The 15376-nt window shown below is 47.3% G+C and overlaps 1 protein-coding gene across 5 annotated transcripts in view; it reads left to right on the top strand.

Annotated features, from left to right (window-relative positions):
- The first annotated feature begins 8379 nt into the window (after positions 1–8379).
- ATN1 (atrophin 1) overlaps positions 8380–15376 on the top strand; it is a 35240-nt gene continuing 28243 nt past the window's right edge. For 3 of the 5 annotated variants that reach the window (XM_075842946.1, XM_075842947.1, XM_075842943.1), the window contains exon 1: positions 8691–9019. The gene's annotated coding sequence lies outside the window, so the exon portion shown is untranslated. Of the gene's footprint in view, positions 8571–8690; positions 9020–9342; positions 9440–15376 lie in introns of those variants that run through there. The other 2 variants (XM_075842944.1, XM_075842945.1) reach the window with 2 other exon arrangements.

Genomic DNA, 15376 nt, shown 5'->3' with positions numbered 1-15376 from the left:
ACTTTAAGATGCCCCGGAGGAACGCAGACCCCCACCACCAGCGGAGCACCGGTGACGACCCCTCCTCCCCTCATGGAAACCGACACATTAGGGCACCCTAAAGAAGAAGCCCCTCCACAGGCGAGAGGCTCTAGATGCACCCAATCTGCCGACCTCCAAAGATTTAACCTTCACCAGGTCACCCAGGATGTTGCTAACGACCTCTTCCTTGAGAAAGATTTTTTTCTCCGTTGACACTAATCACCGTGCGTTATATATAAAGTGCCTAACTACTATGCTAACTAAAAACATAGTGCACCGGTCCCTCCCACCAAGGTCTCTGAACACCCCATAGGCCCATCCAGCATAAGAGGGGCTGGTTAGGCCAGGCCAACCTATGGAGGCCCCTACCCTTTTGTGTACCTCTGTATTAAAGTGGCAATGAAGCAGAAAATGCTCCATGCTTTCCAGCATTCTGCAGCACTCCTCCCGGGAGCAACCCCTATCATCAGAGTTCCTGCACTTTAGATTGCCCCTCACGTACAGTCTCCCATGGAAGCAACGCCAAGCCAGATCCCAAAACTTCTGGGGAATCCTCTTCGAATTCAAAAGTCTTAATCCCACCCCGAGGTCACTACTTGGGCAGTCTTTGAGCGCCAGGGGCTTCTGGAAGTGGGTTATCAGGATCCTCCTGTCAAGAAATTTTCTCGACATGGTCCTGATCTCCCACACTCCCAGACCCCACCGACGAACAACCTTCAGAACCAAGGTGGCATAAGCCGGGAGATGTCCATGGGGTGTGCGCAGGTCTTTCACTTGCCCTCCTACGCACACACTGCCCAGGTAAAACAACATGGGCACCAGGTAGGCCTTGGCCAAGTGAACCATTTCCCTCAGGGTTAAGGACCAACCCTTCCATTGGTCGACCTTCTGGGCAACTAGAGTCAGCCTACCCTCCCAGTTTTTCTTGAGGTAATCACCTGGGTCAAATTCCACTCCTAAAATTTTAGCAGGCTCTGGAAGGGTGTCCAGGAGGTCAAAACCAGGACCTCCTCCTCCCAGCCAGAGACTTTTGCACTTATCCCGGTTGATCTTGGACCCAGATGCCAACGAGCAACGTTCCACTTCCGACATCACTCATTCTGCCTCCCCTTTCAAGGAGACAAAGATGGAGACGTCGTCCGCATACGCAACCACCCTCTGAGCGGCCTCTAGCCCTACCAGGCTAGCCCTGACTCCCGCCAATGGTCCACAATTAATCCTTCTGAGAAAAGGATCGATAGCGAACACATATAGCAAAGGGCTCAAGGGACAACCCTGGCGGACACCAGACCCAACCTCAAAGGGGGTTCCAACCCAACCGTTCACTAGCGCAAAAGTCTCTGCTCCAGCATATAGGGTCCGGAGCCAATTTACAAACCGTTCCGGTAGGCGGTACCTCAGAAGGACCAACCAGAGGCACTCATGATTTACCTGGTCAAAAGCTTTAGCTTGCTCCCACCGTCCAGAATTTCCCTGCTTCACTGCCTCTCTGACACTGAGGACAGTACTAAATGTGCTGCGGCCTGGAACAGAGCAATGCTGGACCAGCGAAAGGAGCCGGGATGCAAACTTCACCAGCCGATTAAACAGTACTTTCGCAAGAACCTTTCTGTCTATATTGAGAAGCGCTATGGGACGCCAATTCTCAATACAGGTCGAGTCTTTACCCTTTGATAAAATGACCAAGGCCGACCTCCTCATTGACATTGGCAAAGTACCCGAGGAAAGGCACTCATTAAACACCTCAGGCAAGAGGGGAACTAGGGTTCCCTTGAAGGTTTTATAGAACTCGGATGTTAAAGAGGCTCTGTCACCAGATTTTGCAAACCCTATCTGCTATTGCAGCAGATAGGCGCTGCAATGTAGATTACAGTAACGTTTTTATTTTTAAAAAACGAGCATTTTTGGCCAAGTTATGACCATTTTTGTAGTTATGCAAATGAGGCTTGCAAAAGTCCAAGTGAGTGTGTTTAAAAGTAAAAGTCCAAATGGGCGTGTATTATGTGCGTACATCGGGGCGTGTTTACTACTTTTACTAGCTGGGCGCTCTGATGAGAAGTATCATCCACTTCTCTTCAGAAAGCCCAGCTTCTGCCAGATCACGCTGTGACGTCACTCACAGGTCCTGCATCGTGTCGGACGAGCGAGGACACCGGCACCAGAGGCTACAGATGATTCTGCAGCAGCATCGGCGTTTGCAGGTAAGTAGCTACATCGACTTACCTGCTAACGCCGATGCTGCTGCAGAATCAACTGAAGCCTCTGGTGCCGGTGTCCTCGCTCGTCTGACACGATGCAGGACCTGTGAGTGACGTCACAGCGTGATCTCTCGAGAACACGGCTGTGTCTGCACTGCCAGAAGCTGGGCGTTCTGAAGAGAAGTGGATGATACTTCTCATCAGAACGCCCAGCTAGTAAAAGTATTAAAAACGCCCCGATGTACGCACCTAATACACGCCCACTTGGACTTTTACTTTTAAACACACCCACTTGGACTTTTGCAAGCCTCATTTGCATAACTACAAAAATGGTCATAACTTGGCCAAAAATGCTCGTTTTTTAAAAATAAAAACGCTACTGTAATCTACATTGCAGCGCCGATCTGCTGCAATAGCAGATAGGGGTTGCAAAATCTGGTGACAGAGCCTCTTTAAGCCATCCGGCCCTGGCGATTTTTTGAGGGCAAGCCCATCAATCGCCAGTCCCACTTCCTCCTCGTTGATCGAATCCATCAAAAGACCAAGAGAGGGGTCTACCCCTGGCTCAGGGATGGTTTCAGCCAGGAAAGCCGACATCTCGTCTCGGTTTGGATCCTGCTTCCCCAAGATGTGTGAGTAGAGGGATCTGACGACCTCCAAGATCCCTGATTTGGATCTGTTCAGAGATCCTGTACTATCAATCAGTCCTGTCACAACCTTACGACCCACTGACATCTTACAGTTCCTGTAGGGGTCGGGCGAGCGGTACCTCCCGAAATCCCTCTCAAGAACTAAAGATGCGTGCCTATCATACTGACACCTCCTGAGCAAAGCTTTCACCCCGGAGATCTCCTCCCCACTACCCCCGGTTGAAACCAGATGTTCGAGTTTCCTCCTCAGTTCCTGATATAGGCGGTACCTACTCATGGACCTGAGGCTCGAGAGCCTGCGGAAAAATCCTGCCACCCGGCCTTTAAACAACTCCCACCACTCAGACTTAGTACCACTGAGATCTAACAAAGGTACCTGGCTCTGAAGAAAATCCTCAAAGGCCTGTCTTATCTCCGTTTCTTCAAAGAGAGTAGAATTCAGCCTCCATATACCTCTTCCCATCTGGAGGGTCTCTTCAATGTTAAAAGAAAAAATAATCATACAGTGATCGGAGAACTCCACCTCAACAATGGACACTGGCGAAGAGATGGCCTCCTCCTTCAAAAAAAACCTGTCTATCCTAGACCTACAACTACCTCTACGATAGGTGAACCCCGAGTGGCCTGGGGTATGCCTGATGTGGATATCCACCAGGCGAGCATCGCTAACTATACTTTTTAATGCTACACTATCATAGGTCAATTTTTTATCTCCGGAACCTCCTCTATCTCGGGGCCTAATGACAGTATTGAAGTCCCCTCCAAAGATAACTTGTCGACCTGAAAAAAGGAAAGGCTTAATCCTCATGAAGAGACTTTTACGGTCCCATTTGCTCTGGGGTCCGTATATATTAATCTTAATTCCTGTCCCCTCATGAGGACGTCTAAGATCAAGCACCTCCCCCTTTCTAATTCAATCATCCGTCGACATGTTACCGGTGCAGTGAAAAGGACCGCCACTCCGCTATAAGGCTCAGCCGCAAGAGACCAGTAGGAGGGCCCACGTCGCCACTCCCTCCTAGATTTAACGACGTCTGCCAAAAGTGATAGCCTGGTCTCCTGCAAAAACAAAATGTCGGCTTCAACTCGGCCAAAAAAATCAAAGGCTGCAAATCTCGCCCTATCTGACTTAATGCTGGCAACATTAATTGATGCCAGCATCAATGGAGTGGGTGCCGCCATCATGGATGTTTGAGTTAGACGGCTTTCTTCTTCCCACCCCCCCCTCTATCTGATGAGGACCCCTCTGCTTTGCCTCGCTTTTTGCACATTGAGGAGTCCATACTCATTACCCGATTCCCATCTTCATCCCCAAGTTCCGGGTCAACCTCCCCTTCTGGGGACATCGGCCCCTGTAGCAGGGGAGGCTCAATGACTCTAGGGTGCCCTACCATGCCCTCCCTCTTAGTATGAGAGGCTGGAACGTCCACGAGAGCATGGTATCGATCAGTAGAGCACACCAGGGGGGTACAGGATTTACCTTCCAGGGCCAGGGCGGGGCCAGATGTACGTGGCCCTTGGGTTTTGCCCGGTGTCCCTTTTGCTGTAGGCTGAGTCCTCTCCTCCTCCCCCACACTTTCATAGTGGGAGGACTCAGAGTCCCCAGCCCTCTGCTCCCTTTGGATCCTCCTCATCTCCTCGTTCAATACGGGGTCCACAGGGCATTAGATTCAGGGGGGGCATCCAGATCCGAATCAGAGGTCGTCCCAGTTTCCTGGAGCGCCCTCCACTCCCTCTCCTTCCTTCGCTTCTCTGCCCTTCTCTGGCGAGAAGGGGGACCCTTCTTCGTGTTCTTCCCTTGCCCCTGTGCCCCATCATCTTTGCCCGCACCCTCACCCACGGAGGCCTCCCTCCTTTCATCCTCCGCAGGTTTGGAACAAGCAATGACGACAGAGCGAGGACACCGACTGAACGGGTGACGTAAGTCACCACACAGGTTGCAGCGAATCCGGTCACACAATGCGGCTAGATGACCAATCGGGGGGACTTCTGCACCTTGCAGCCTGCACTCAAATGGGAGGGGTCGCCACACCGGTGACACAGCTTCGGCTGCCCCTGGTAGAAGACAGGGATCCGATCTCTTTCCAGGAAAGCAGACGATGGTATGTGGGACACTGTCTGTCCCAGACGCCTTAGTTTAACCATGAATGTCCAGGCCCCTGACCAGATGCCAAACTCGTCTTCTTCCGTGGCATCTCTACTACCTCTCCGTACCTTCCCAACCAGGTCATGATATCAATACAAGAGAGTGACTCATTACGGGTAAGAACGGTCACTCTCCTGGGACCACTTTGGCGAGAAAATGCTCGTGCAGCAAAGTCTCGCCAGCCAGGCTCGTCCTTCACCAGCTCGTAGTTCCCCCAGAAGACCTCAAGGCCCCCTAGGTGAACAAAGCTGATGTCGAACTCTACCGAGCCATGAGGATGTATCAAGGCAAAAGTTGTCACTCGCCTTGAAGCCCTTCCCCAGCAGCAGCTCCACCACCCTCTTTCTGGGAGGGCACGCATCATTGCCACGCCACCGGAGAAGGACCACATTCCTCCTGGCTACAGCCTGACCGGCTGTTGGGAGCGACCACTGATCTCCTCGTTGCTCTCGGAAGGAATTTAGACCATATCTGTCTATCCAGAAAGACAGGTCCTTCTGCACTCCCCCTATGGTTAGGGTTTGCTTTCCCTCTCTTAAAGCATCCAAGAGACGTTGTTGCAAGTTACCGTCCCCGGACCTTGAGAATGAAGATGCGTGGACCCGCTGTCCCCCCGCTGCGACACCAGCATAAGACTTACCAGATGTCACAGCAAGAGGAGCGCAAGAGGAGCGCCAGGCCCATTGCCCCTGGTTGATACCTCATCCCCTCCACCCACCACCTCACCACCTACAGACACAGCACTCAACACCAACACCCCATTACCAGCAGACACTCCAGCAACTTTATTTACAGACACCTGCATACCCTCAGCACTTTACACATCCACAGCCGCAACTTTTTTATTTAACCAACCTGGTCCCCCTGCAGTCATCCTTCCGGCCAGGCCTGGTTCTATATTATGCATTTTTGTTTTACATTTTGTGTGGCTAGACACTGCTACAGTCTCTGCATCATCAGGCACCTTTGCAGGGACGCCACCAGATGTTATAAGCGGTGTCCCTGCTGTGCCCTCCGCCTCATTAACCTCCATCTGTTCTATGCGCGGAACATTTTTGGGAAAGGGGCCACCGTCGCCCCCGACGCCAGCAGCCCCCTTCTCGCCTACACCACTTTTCAGCGATGCGGACGAAGGAGCCACTGACGTCACTGGAGCCGCCTCCGGACCACTCCCCCCTCCCACAGAGTGGCCAACAGAGCCGGAGCCCCCTCTGTGACCGCCCTTGTCCGGAACGTCTGACGGCTTTACTGCGACACCGACAGACTTCCGGCTTTCAGACACCACATCCGGTTTCTGGTTTACCCGTTCTCCTGACCCCTGACTCGCATCAAAGACCAGTTTCCCGGGCTCGCCATCCACCGGACACAGGGACACACCCCCTGGCGTCACCAGGCCACCATCACCGCCCCCTTTGCAGGGGTTGGCGTCCGGCGCCATTTTGACCACCACGTGTTTTACTGCCGGACCCGTAACACTCTCCCCGCAATCCCGCTCCAGCCTCACTGCAGAGGCTGGAGCTGGGGGTCTTGCGGAACCTGCGCCCTGATCCTGACTTTCATCTGGCTCAGAGCACAGGAAAGACCTTGCTGTATGCACCAGTTTAAATGAGCCCTTTGCTGATTTTTTTTCCTTTTCCTTTTTTTTTTCTTCTTAAATTTCTTTTCTTTTTCTTTTTCTCCTCTGCGGGTAACTCCGCACCAAAACAAAATCGCTGGAAGGATACCGGCGACTCCACATCACGGATCTGAGTGAGTAATCCTGGAGGCCGCTCAGTGTCAGTTTCAAAACCCTTGTTAGCTCTCCCAGCTGTGTGTCCACCCTCCTCCTCCTCACTGCTTCTCAGTGCCTCAGAATCTGAGTCTTCTCTGGACTTTACTGTGTCACTCTCCATTTTCTCCACCACATTTTTCTTTGCTGTTTCTGGGGCTCCCTCTCTTCATTTTTTAGTTTTTCTCCAAACACCCCTCCGCCTGCCACAATCTCTTCTCGTCTCTCTTCCACTTCATTTATTTCCTCTAACAAAGACTTAGTTTTTAAACGGTATCGGGACCTCTTACCTCCTGAGGCCTTTGCAGCCCTGCCTCTGGCGACCGCCAACTCCGCTCGGAGCCGTTGCAGCGACTTCCTGAGGTCCCGATACTCCTCCCACCGCATGGCCAGACAGGACCAAAAGTTCTCCACTGTCTCTCCGGTCCTCAGCTGTCCCCATTCTTCCACATGACTGTCATCCAAATGTCTCGACAGTGCTGTACTGATCCTGAGTTACATCCCGTATTATACTCCAGAGCTGCACTCACTATTCTGCTGGTGCAGTCACTGTGTACATTCATTACATTACTTATCCTGTACTGATCCGGAGTTACATCCTGTATTATACTCCGGAGCTGCACTCACTATTCTGCTGGTGGAGTCACTGTGTACATACACTACATTACTTATCCTGTACTGATCCAGAGTTACATCCTGTATTATACTCCAGAGCTGCACTCACTATTCTGCTGGTGGAGTCACTGTGTACATACATTACATTACTTATCCTGTACTGATCCTGAGTTACATCCTGTATTATACTCCGGAGCTGCACTGGAGTTTTGTTCCTAAACATAATCTGTTGAAAATGTGACATTTTTTTTTGCCTGTTGCATTTTAGCCCGTAAAATGGTGTGCAATATGGAGTTATACATGAGGTAGCGTATCGCAAACAATATACGGTTCTTGATAGATTATGCTGCCATATACCACCATATTTTTCTATGGGAATAGTGTGATACCCTTTAATTGTTTATAGAATAAGCGTCGGTCCATCCCCTCCACATAATAATGCAGAGAATCATGGTCTTAAATTTCGGGGTGACATTTAAAACATATTACTATATTTATATAATCAGGATGCAGTTGCGTCTGGCGCCTGAGGGGGGTCCACTGGCCCTTCTGTCACATAAAAGGATAGCAGTACTATAATTGAAGGGCCCTCCAAGGTCCCAGAAACATGTTTATACGGACACTTGCACGCTACATGCATAGAATCGAATACGCTGTTCCCTGGTGTAGCGAAGTTGAATAATTGATGCATTTTTTGCATTATTTAAGTAATGCATCACCTATAGAATATGGGAACATTGATCGTATATAAATATCGCCCTTTAAAACAGCGCCGGTGAGAACGAGGCCTTACACATGCCGGAAAACACTGCACACGTACGTCCAATGTAATACCTAGCACACACACAGTTACTTTCTAGTCCTGCAGATAAATCCCCCCCCCCCTTTGTGTTAGAAATTACAGGAAGAGCAGGGGGCGAGAAAAGCGAGGAGGGGGAGAGAGAGAGACAGCTAGTGGGAGAGTGAAAACATTTCTGTCGCTGTGACCTCTCTCTCTCCTCCCTCTTTTACATATGGAGGAGACATGAGACATCTTGGACCCAAAAGCCCAACTTTGCAGGACCCCCCCTTGCCCAATCTATACGCCTGTCTCTGCGAGACCCCCCAAGAATGATGCCTGCTTATTGCTGCTGTTTTCGGAGACCTCAAGGAAGAGAGTAACAGAGAGAGAGGTGAGAGAGGGAGGGTTAGACAGACGGAGAGATGCAGAGAAAGAGAGGGAGGTAACAAGGCAGGGGGAGTAGCCAGCAGGAGGGGGAGGGAGGGTGCAGTTTTGGAGGGGGGGAGGAGGAGGTAAAAAAAAAAAATTTTCGTCTTTTGTGGGATTTTCACTGCACAACGGATTAAAAAAAAAAAAGAAAGAAAAAAAAGCTTTCTTTTTTTTTATTCTTTCTGCCGTGTGGCTGGTTTCTTGCGCACCCCCTTTTCCTTTTGGCCTGAGCCAGCTTCGCAGGCACAGAAACCCTTGGCACAATGATTCGTCGGGGCTCCCACGGCGATGGTCCGCTTGGCCCTGGATGATTGCGAACGTCTTCTCCGGAGGGATCTGGAATGCTGCAAATTTAAAGGAGAGAGATACACGAAGAATCGCAGCCTCCTGCGCCCCGAATCCTTTTGTTAGGTGGGTGCCGCTGCGCTTGTTCTGGATCCTTCCAGAGATTCGGGAGCTGAGATTGAGACGGAGGTGTACAGAGATTTACACACGTACACACACACACACGTATATCTATGTAACGCTCTAGCCGTGCAGGGGACGCAGGCTCTGAGCGACACGCTACATGAGACACGTATGAAGCCATTGATCACAGAGGCGGACAGGAAAGACATTGAACACACAGACATACAAAGATACACAGATATACACACACACACACACCCTCCTGTGGGATCCCCTTCATGTACACACCCCCGGCACCAACATACACAACTGCGCAGTACGCATGGAGGGGTAAATCATGCACTCTCTATTTGCCCTGTGCTCAACAGCTTGCAATCTACATGGAGAGAACACAGGAGAGGCCTACGGGGGCGGGGGGAGCAGGTATTGCTAGATTTTTGGAATACTGCTGAAGGGTTATTGCAATTAAATGCGTACTGTTCCTTTAAGTACTAACCTATTCCACCATGTTATTATAGATATATATATAATATTTGTTGTAAATAGATATGCATTCCCATGTAAGTAATAGAATTGTTGGTCCCTCAGTGACTGTGTGTATGGTTCTACGAGTGGATTATGTAATGTTTAATCGTCAATGTACCCTACGCACTCGGCTCACATTTCTTAAGATTATATACATGTATGTGGATTGTCATACCAATAACTTAAAGGGTTAATGCACATCGTTTCTTGCATTGTGCATAGACTGAGGTCAGATGAGGTTTGCAATGTTGTTTCTGATGCTATATGGAAATGAATTGTTAGAATATATAATATTGAAAAAAAATCAAAAACTCCTTGAGTCGTCTTCTTCTGTCAAGCTGTAAAAAAAAATAATAATTCTTCTAAGCCCCTATCTTAATTATATTAATTTCTGGGAAACCTGGGTCACTATTAATATGGCCAAATCCCATAGGGATTGTCACCCAGCTATACTGGTGCCCTGAATGACAAATCTGTCTTGTTATGCCCCCACTCTTGTATCTCTGGAAATATGGGCAGATATGCCATGCAGGGCTGTAGAAAAACTGGGTGAACACTTATTTATGATTACATAGTTCAGTGCATTACCCCAAAAATTATGTATTTGTCAGATTATTTTCCCCGTTCTAGTATGTACATGCGTGTATACTGAGGAGTGGGGTGCTACTGCAAAACTGAAAATGAGATCCCTTCATCCCTGTTGGCTTATTCCACTACCACCTTATTCTAGGAGAGGAGGGGCCGGCTCTTGTTTGTCCCCTTGTCCATCATGGGCCCCTCGATGCTGTTGCGGTTCCTGTAGATAGGGGGTTCAATTTGTTCAAGATAAACCGGGGTGCGTCTCCTTTCAGCCTTATAATGGCCTTCAGGTCTATCTTTATGGTATGTCCTAGTGTATGTACAATATATACAATTTTATTTGAATTAAAGGTCAATCTGAGACTTCATAAATGTGTAATTAATGGGGGTACCTGCACAGAGCCCCAAATGGTGGCATTAATGTTCCCCATTCTTGGTGGAGAGGTGATCGTGTATTTGTGATCACTCTCCACTGAGGTGACTTGGAGTTATAGGCACCTCCAGCCACTGGGACTCAAACCAATCCTAAAAACAAGGGGCCGATACGCCATTCTCAAATGGAGAGGTGCCCAAAAAAGTACTAGTCTTCCCCATTGAAATAAACAGGAGTTCCAAAAACTATCCAGTGCCCATTCCCTTCCATGAGAGTGCCCACCTCTCCTCTAAGAATAAGGAACAGGACTTCCAGCATAGTTAGTGGGTACCGTTGCTCCCCTACTGATAAAACATGGAGGTTCCCATAGCTACTTTCATAGGCGTAACTTAAAGCTCCTGGACCCCAATGCAATATCTAATCTACTAGAGCCCCCAATTATTAAAATGTATTTATAGTACTGGTCTCATATGGGGTAGAGGAACATTTTGAGCCTCCTTAGGCTGCATGGCCCGGGTGCGACTGCTACCTCTGCGGTCCCTATAGTTCCCATTCACTTCAAACCAATCCTATAAAAAATGGGGAACAGGACCCCCTTGTTTTTAAGATTAGGGGGATATCGGCTGTTTCCCTGCTGATCACACGTTTTTGATCTTTGTTATTAGCTGTAAAACCCATTTCAGTTTGTGACCCTATCCAGCATTAAATAATATACATGTCTTTATGTCAAACCACATAAATTATTTTATGGCTGTTTGGTCCCCCTTTATATTGTATATCATAGCTATATCTGCCACCGTACATTGATCATAGTAGCTTATGTTCCAGGCCTCGCCAGGATTTATAGAATATCTGAACCTCTTCGGCCATAGTTGGAGATTTTCCCAATGTAAATCTTTGACGCTTGTCACACATCTGCTCCAGCGGTACATGGGAATACGTAAAACTTTATCATATATCTTATTTGAAGGAAAGTAGCATCTTCTACACCTTGTAGTTCCCCCTTTCCTGCCAGCAGAACAGAAACCTTCTCAGTCACCAAAAAAAAGCAATTTAGAGTAATACAGTAAATAGAAGACAAGGGAAAAAGAGAGAGGAGGGGGATGCGACTGCAGTTCCTCTCTCTTTATCTACAAGACTACATGCTGTGAGAGGGGAGAGGGAGCAGCAGTGGGGAGATGCCTGATTGGCTTAGAGAGTGGTAAGCGCAACAGTAGCGTCACACCAGCAAGAGCCCACATATAAAGCAAAAATGGAAAGAAAAAATATGCATTTTTCAAAATAAATTAAAAAAAACACAAAAATCACAGGACAGACAGAGTCCTTTGACAATAAGCTGATCACAATGTGTCCCTGTCCTGAGACCCCCAGCGATCAGCTATAATCTTTGAGGAAACCTGGCAGTAGGTGTTACATATCATGCAGCACCACCACAGGAAAAATGCAGTATTACACATTGCCCATCCAGATCAACGCGTTATCTGTGTAATACAGGACAGGACAGGTCCTCCGGAGAGAGAGACGATCTATGCAACCGCTCTCCACTCTGACCAAGAGATGAGGATTCTGAACAAAGGACCCCCCCCTCTATTAACTCATAATAGGGTGTATGAAAATTATTTTTCTCTACTGGACAATCGCTTTAAGAAGTGATTGTGATTTTTTGTAATGATTTGTATGCTTTACAGGGGTCCTCCTTGGTGACCAATCCTCCTTAACCGAGAATATAAGACGTTTTGGGCAGCCCCTTTAATGGTGTTATATGTAATATAATTAATTTCAGATTACAGAATTAATCAGGATTTCTTATAGTATTTCTGCTATGGAGACAGACCTCTTTAAATTGGGCATTAATTACATTCCATAACACAACTAAGCTAGTTGGTTGTTGCTGCAAGAGTGGGGATGCTTCTGCCTCTGTGCTGCCCGAGGCCATAAATGGTAGGACACTCTCCTCCTAATTGGAGATGGGAAAGTGCAGGGTTGTGTATATTTGCCAAAAAGATGCCCTCTTGCAGGCAGGGAATTGTGCTGTGTGAGGCAAAGTTGCCACCGCTCCTCATAGGATGTGCACCGCTGCATAAGAGAGTGTTTGCTGCGCCAATCAGCTGAGAAGAAATACTCGGCCTGATCCACTATAGCACCCACTTGCTTTTAATTTCACTAGGGCAGATAAAAGTTTATCCACAGTAAATGTCATAAATGTCTGATAGGTGGAGGTCCCATCACCCCCATCTCGCAACCTACCGTGGCCGACCACAAATTTTAAAAGACTAGAAGAGCTGGTTGTCCATTCGTCTATGAGATATGGAAACCAATGAACATGCTCACCGCGTCTACTCCTACTTGCGGCCACCTTAAGATTGCAAAACGGGGGTCATCTGACCCTCATTCCCCCAGTAGGTAGGTATTCCAGAAGTGGGCGTAATAATTTTAATTTACCATATTGATTTAAGGTGCTCCTTTTGTTACAAGTAGATGTATATTAGATATAATGCAGTCGGAAATGTGTGTATTTTTACTTTTGTTTTTCTCTATGTTTCGGCCTCATGTATATTTGTGATGCCCATGCTATGTCCAGCACTATAAGCTAATCAGATATCCTCTAACTTTAGCTCCCCCTCCCCTCTCACAGACACAGAGAGAGAAACTGCAGCTTCATCCCCCTCCTCCCTGTCTGTTATCTACTGTGTTACTCTAAATGGATTTTTTGGTCACTGAGGTTTCTGCCTGCAGGTAGGGAAAGAGGAAACACAGGCTGCTGGAGGGCGAGGAAGATGCCACCTTCCCTGATAAGATATATAACAAATTTCATGTATTCACATGTACTACTGATTTATGCAAAACAGAAATGATAATGATGGAGACGCTTTAATATTGTCCCATAATTATAACTATAATAACCGTACAGATTTTATAGAACTTGACTGATTATTGTCTCAGAATCATCTAGGAGTAATGTCAATGTGCCTCATAGTGAAATATCCCCCTGAAAAAAGTTAAGATTTCCATCGAAATTTGGAAACAAGCCTCATAAAAATGTAATGTACTTTGATTGATCATATGGACTGTTTTAGTATCATAAAAGTAAAAATTATTATGAACGGCCGTCATTCTTGATCGGATAGTTAAAGGGACACTAAATCTTAATTCAGCGGCTTATAAAAATCTAGCAGCGTTATAAGAGGAGCGGCTGATATCAGTCACATATATGGATGAAAATGTTTCAGGAGTATCTGGTAGTGGTGATCATAGGGGGGGGGGGGGGATCATTCATCCCATTGAAGAACACTACAGTAATCCTTTAGCTTGTCTGAAATGGCTGATAAAAGTGGACAACAGACTGTATTAACTTGTATAACTTCCTCAGGCTGAAATGGTTGAGAATGCAATATTGCATGTAACTGGGCAGTAACGGTCCATGGCATTGGCTTTGGACTTGGAGCCCCTTTAAGAAAATCATTATGTCAATGGTCAGCTTCATTACTTAGGGTACCTATAGACGTAGCGACTGTATGTCAGTAATATGCCAAGCAACAAGGAACCATGCTGCAAAACCGTACTAGGCTTTACGGCAAATAGCCGCAATTTTACAATGCAGTTTTTGGCTGCAAAGCTTGTACAGATGAAGCACATGCTATGCTTAGTTCTTGGCCGTGCAGCATGCTACAGCCACTATATGTTATATGTACGAGCACCTGAGGGTATATTCACACGGACAAGTAACAGAAGAAAAGATGCTGCAGAGTAACAGGAGCAGAGATGATGCAGAGTAACAGGAGCAGAGATGCTGCAGAGTAACAGGAGCAGAGATGCTGCAGAGTAACAGGAGCAGAGATGCTGCAGAGTAACAGGAGAAAGCTTGCTGACGAGTATCCCTGTTTACATAGGGAGTTGTGCTACCGACAACGATAATATTTTTCATTTTTAAAACGATACGACCAGCAAATAAATGAGCATTTGCCAGATAATTGGCCTGTGTAACAGTAACAGAGATGCTGCAGAGTAAGAGTAGCAGGGATGTGGAGAGTAATAGTAGTAGGGATGCTGCAAAGTAATAGTAGTAGGAATGCGGCAGAGTAACAGTAGAAGAGATGCTTCAGAGTAACAGTAAGATGGATGCTGCAGAGTAAACGGGATGCTGCAGAGCAACGATAACAGGGATGCTGCAGAGTAATGATAACAGGGATGCTGCAGAGTAATGATAACAGGGATGCTGCAGAGTAAGGGTAGTAGGGATGCTGCACCGTAATGGTAGTAGGCATGCTGCAGAGTTAAATTACCAGGGATGCTGCACAGTAACAATAGTGGGGATGTTGGCAAGTAACAGCAACAGGGATATTGCAGAGAAACCAAAGTAAGGGTACTGCAGAGTGCCAGCAATAGGGATGCTGCAGAGTAATAGCAGCAGGGATGCTGCAGAGTTACAGTAGTAGGGATGCTGCAGAGTAACAGTAGTGTTGTATTCACACATGCAGGTGTAGATCCTATTTTGTGATGCAGTTTTTGAAGCCAAAACCAGGTCGGGATCATAGAGGGAGAGAACGTTTGAAAGGCCAGATACAATTCGCTTCTTACTGAATCCATTTCTGTTTTTAGCTTAAAAAACCTGCATTAAAATACCTGAACAAAACCTGCAGGTGTACTAGCACCATAGTAGGGAAGCAGCAAAATGCCACTAAAGTCATGCAACATATGCAATCACTATGCACATATTCACACTCCAGGATAATGAAATAATCAAGAGTAAAATAATAACAGTAGTAACGATGCTGCAGAGTATCATTAGCAGAGATGTTGCAGAGTATCATTAGTAGAGATTCTGCAGAGTATAATTAGTAGAGATGCTGCAGAGTTTCATTAGTAGAGAGGCTGCAGAGTAT

This window comes from Rhinoderma darwinii, chromosome 11 (assembly GCF_050947455.1).
Source record: "Rhinoderma darwinii isolate aRhiDar2 chromosome 11, aRhiDar2.hap1, whole genome shotgun sequence".
NCBI classification, from domain to species: Eukaryota; Metazoa; Chordata; class Amphibia; order Anura; family Rhinodermatidae; genus Rhinoderma; species Rhinoderma darwinii.
This window is presented reverse-complemented; position numbering and strand designations above follow the sequence as displayed.